We start from the raw sequence: 5460 nt of genomic DNA, 5'->3' as shown, positions 1-5460 counted from the left end.
CACACTGAAGTACCCAGAAGTGTATTGTTATTTTGATGTACGATTAGCAAAAGAAGTACCAGTAAGTGAAAAGCTGTTCACTGTTTATCTGTACATTTTGAGGCTTGTATTTGTAACTCTGCTGTAATCCAAGTTGTATTATTATTTTGATGTACGGTTAGCAAATGAAATATCGAGAATGAAACCTGTGCACTATTTACCCACATATTTCAGTGTGTCTTGTTGTGATCCAGTTATCAATGTCTTTAGGGTCTAATTCTAAATGGCTTCAGAGGGTCCTAAACACATCTATTTTAGTTATTAAACTTGCTAATGAAATCTATTTACTGTCTCGTATATTAATGATAAAAAAATGCCTATTATGAAAATAAATCTCTAAAGAAGAGGAGTTGCAAAGCTTTCCATGCCACTTAGAATACGGCCTTCCATATGATTGTTTTTTTAGTTAATTTGTGCTACCTCTAACATATTTTGTAGGGGTAATAGTAGTAGTAGTAGTAACAGTAGTAGTAGTAGTAACAGTAGTAGTAGTAGTAGTCGTAGTAGTAATGGTGGTGGTGGTGGTGGTGATGGTGGTGGTGGTAGAAGTAGTAATCAGAGATAAGGAACAATAAAGGAGCCACATCAGAGGAAGGGTCGAACTCGGTACATCCTTGTTAGAATCTGAGGCCGTTCCACGGTACTAATAGTGGCAGTAGTAGTGGTAGTAATGAAGGTGGTGGTGGTAGTAGTAGTAGTTGTGGTAGTGGTAATGGTAGCAGTTGTGGTAGTTGTGGTGGTGGTGGTAGTAGTTTGTTGAAGTGGAAGCCTTTTGCCTTGAGAGGTAGAGTTGTCAGTTAGTTCAATGGCCCAACCTCCTGTGCCATTTTAACTCCTGCACTGATCTGATGTAAGATGTTCGGTTAAGTACTGCTGCTGGTCCTTTTGTCTTCCTTCTCGCTCTCTGGATATTTCTATCTTTACTGTATATCTTTCTGCCTTTTGTGGTCTATTTCACCCGTCTGAACCTGGGAGCAAATCTTCTGTGACAGGGATTCGGTGAGCCTATGTGAATTTCTATGTTCGTAGCTTGCCATGGCTGCTGGATTTATAATGCCAAGGTCCCCCATCCTGGGGTGTAGTGCTAGAATATCCCTTTCTTCTGGTGTGGGGATATGGCCATTGGTCAGTGATGGGAGGAAAGATTCCCTGATAGCATCCTCCAGTGGTTGTAGCAGCAGCTCGATGTCGGGGATGATCCGCATCACGAAGGTCCATTTGTGCTTTACACCATACGTAAATGCAGTGTATGCTGCATGAGGTTCTGTTTTTGTTTGGCTGTACTGTACATGTATTTCATCTACCCACGTCTTTACCTTATCACTCACACATTGGTCCTTGAATTCCTTGGTTTAATCACAGCACCAAGATGCCTCTGACCTTCTGGAATCACTATCACGTTTGTGTCTCCAAAGGCCTCCTGTGCATCTTGATAATAAGCTGGTTTCACGATCAAGATGAATTTGCTTGCATTAGGGTGGTAACCTTTTACAGGGCCATGAAATGTTACAAGGTGCCACCATTTCCCAGCATCTTCCACCTTGCCAGCCTATGTGAGATCATCTGCATAGGCTACTTGTTTTACACTGGTGGCCTCATATTTGATTTGTTGTTGCAGCACTGCCATAGCCAGGACGTACATAGCCATGGCAACGGGGTCCCCCTGGGTAGTTCCTTCTGTGGACTGGATTACACCGACATCATGAGCAGCTGTCTTTGTACGTGTTTTCCACATACAGCGCAAATGCTGGGCATATAACATTAATGTTGTGCAGCATTTCCTCTCGGCTGATGGAATTAAATGCGTTTTAGGCATCAGCTATTAATACTGCCTGGCAGTCCTCTTCCTCATATATTTTCTTCATGGAGTGAACTGCTGCTTCACCTCCTGCCTGCTGGCCTGCACACACCTGGAGGTTGCCAACCGCATGCTTAATTAACATCATCTTTCATCACCTCCATAATGCGTCTTAAGACTTCACCCACCCCGATGGGCCCAGGTCCTGGATTCTTATCAAGAGGGATTAGTCTGGAAGCAGTCAGTGCTTCAGTGTTGTTGCACTGACTTGAAGCCAACTTTCTCGCCAGTGAGGCAATGGTGTTACACAGGTCTGTTGCTGCCTCCTCAAACTTGATGTTACTGAGGGTTACTCGCCAAGATTTTGCATCCAGTCCTGACGGTCCTGACCCTCCTTGTGTATGCATTGCCTTCCTCCACACCATGTTTCCAGTTATCCTGTCATATATGATAGGATTGGGTGAGGTGTAGTTCTCGTTAAGCTTTGACTGGGCACTTGGTTATAGTGCAGTCGGATGTTTTACCTTTAGTTGTTGCATTGTTTTTTCTCTCAGGTCAGGTCTGATGATTCAGGTAACACGGATCTTGTCGCCATCGAGACCTTCCCCTGCCTCGCCTTGCTGCCAGAAATACTTGCCACATCGTTGGTGTTCTGCTTTCTTCTGCATCGTTTGCTTATCCTCATCTGCAAGGTCCTTACTTCCTCAAGTAAGTTGTCGATCTCACCTCTTTTCCATGTTTCAACCCACCTTTGGATGACTTTAATATTTTCTGCGATGTTTGCTCTTGAGCGGGTCTTGTTAAGGAAGAGATGTGCTATCAGTTCAAGAACCTTAAGAGAGAATGAGGCCATGGGTGAGGTAGTATCGTAATTTGTTATTAGGCGAGTGATTTCCTTGATCATGTCAACCGTAGCATTGCATATGGGAGGTTCGAAAAGATGACGACCATCCAACAATTTCATTATTTGTTGTGCTCACCCAGGTTACTGCATTTTCTCTGGATTTGCCCATCCAGCATGTGGGATGACGTTCTCGACCTGGACTGTGAGACTGTTCTGCTTCCTCGTTGTTTGTGTCACGATCGTTCTGAGGACGTATAATACTAGGCTGATTCCCAGTTTCATGCACTCCTCTATGGTGGTCTTCATCCTGAGCTTCATTTTTGTCATAAACTTCATGAAGTTCATCATCTCCAACTTCACAACTATTCACATCCCTATGGTGATGAAACCCACCCCACACTTCCAATTCTCTCGCATCTTGCCGTCTATCCCTGTCCTTCACTTCACCATTTGGTCTTTCACCACCACCACCACCACTACTACTGCTACTACTACTGCTACTACTACTACTGCTACTACTACTACTACTATTACTACTACCATGGGAGAGAGAGAGAGAGTTTGTGTGTGTGTGTGTGTGTGTGTGTGTGTGTGTGTGTGTGTGTGTGTGTGTGTGTGTGTGTGTGTGTGAGCTTGTTAGTGTATGTGTGTGTGTGTATGTGCGTGTCTGTATCAATGTGTGTGTGTAGCACCAACCCCACCATACACGAAAACCACGGTCCAAACTCATACATACATGCATGACTACATAAATACGTGCACATAAGACATACACGATCATAAAAATTCGGACTCTATGTTCGCTACACACACACACACACACACACACACACACACACACACACACACACACACACACACACACACGAGCACGCACATCATGTAAGTTTGGTAGCCTACATTCGGACACATAAATGGACATATCGGTATATTTCTCTCTCTCTCTCTCTCTCTCTCTCTCTCTCTCTCTCTCTCTCTCTCTCTCTCTCTCTCTCTCTCTCTCTCTCAAGCAAAAACAACAAAAAACATTAGCAATATTCTTAGTAAGTTTTTTTTATCTATATTAATATGCTGGAGAAAGCATATGACAGGGTGGATAGACTAGGATTGTGGAAAGTGTTAAGAATATATGGAGTAGATGGGAAGTTGTTGAATACTGTGAAGAGTATGTACGATGGTGCGAAGGCTGCAGTGCGTGTAGATGGTGAACTAAGCGAATTTTTCTCTTTGAAAGTTGGGTTGAAACAGGGATGTGTCATGTCTCCATGGTTGTTCAATCTGTACATGGATGGGGTAATAAAAGAGGTGCAAGGTAGGAGAGTGGATGTTGGAGTGGCCCTGGTGAGAAAGGATAGTGTTTGGAAACTCCCTGTACTGTTGTTTGCAGATGATACTGTGTTGTTGAGTGAAGACGAAGGGGAGCTGCAAGGCTTGGTGGATGAGTTTGAGAGAGTGTGTAAGAAACGGAATCTAAAGGTGAATGTAGGGAAGAGTAAAGTGATGGTCTTTGAGAGAGGTGAAGTCAGTGAATGTACAGCGAGGTTGGATGGTGAGGAATTGGAAAATGTGAGTACGTTTAAGTACTTGGGTAGTGTGATGAGTAAGGATGGAGGTTTGGAGGGTGATGTGCTTGAAAGGGTAAAGCAGGGAAGAAAGGTTGCTGGTTATTTGAAAGCAGCGATAAGAAACAAGGAAGTGAGCATGAAGTGAAAAAGTTACTACATGACAGTATTGTGATACCAACTCTAACGTACGGAAGTGAAGCTTGGACGTTGTTGGAAGGACACAAGTCAAGAGTGAGAGCAGTGGAAATGAGTTATTTAAGAGGAGCCTGTGGAGTCACATGGAGAGACAGGCTGACGAATGAGGATATAAAGGAGCGTTGTGGTGTTGATGTGGTTGTGATAGGAAGCGTTATGAGGAACACACTGAGGTGGTTTGGCCATGTGGAGAGGATGGAGGGTGAAAGACTGACGAAGAGAGTGTATGTGAGTGAGGTGGAGGGGGAAAGAGGGAGGGGGAGGCCGAGGATGAGATGGAGAGATGGGGTGGAGAGGTATATGAGAGAGGGGGGTGTGAGTTGGGAGCAGGGGAGTGAAATGGCGGGGGACAGGGCGACTTGGAGGCGATTTGTTTGTGGCCACCCCAAACGGGATTGAGGAGTCTGGCGATAGATAGATAGATAGATAGAATTTCATACAGTGTTAATCAGCTTGGGACAGTGCTATAAGAGTCAAGGAATTAGCGAAGGAAATGAGACGTATTATAAATGGCTTGCTAGACATCGTAAAAGCTTTTCCTTGGCGATTTAGTCTCCGCATTACCCTCCATTAAGTCATATTTTTCTGGTGCAATCCATTTAGATATTAAGACGCTATAAACAACATAAAAGAGACCTGTAAGGAGTAATATACCTACATCTATATCTATCTTTATCTATTTTTCTATCTCGGGGATCCCACCCTGCCCTAAGCCTGGTCTGAGTGAAAGTCTACCGCTGTGCTAAACTTTTTTCCCCTAGACTCGAGACCCCCAGACACTCTTGCTTGCCAGGCATCGAATTCACCGAAAAATTCATCTTCCTCCTCCTCCTCCACCTCCTTCTCTACCTCCCCCTCCACCTCCTTCTCCACCTCCTTCTCCACCTCCTTCTCCATCTTAGAGAAATTAAATAATTCTAGAAAGCTTCTGACGCTACCAAAAATCAGTATTCAAAAAGTCCGGATGTAGCGAAACAAAACATTAAAAATAAAAAAGAAAAATTAGGTCCTCGTACACA

At 44.0% G+C, this 5460-nt stretch overlaps 1 pseudogene; it reads right to left on the bottom strand.

Annotated features, from left to right (window-relative positions):
- Positions 1-959: 959 nt before the first annotated feature.
- LOC145404601 (uncharacterized) lies at positions 960-2741 on the bottom strand (annotated as a pseudogene).
- Between the last annotated feature and the right edge of the window lie 2719 nt (positions 2742-5460).

This window comes from Coenobita brevimanus, chromosome 64, assembly GCF_032717465.1.
Source record: "Coenobita brevimanus isolate Jiangsu-jjx chromosome 64, ASM3271746v2, whole genome shotgun sequence".
NCBI classification, from domain to species: Eukaryota; Metazoa; Arthropoda; class Malacostraca; order Decapoda; family Coenobitidae; genus Coenobita; species Coenobita brevimanus.
The sequence above is the reverse complement of the archived record's forward strand: the minus strand, read 5'-3'. Positions and strand labels throughout refer to the sequence as shown.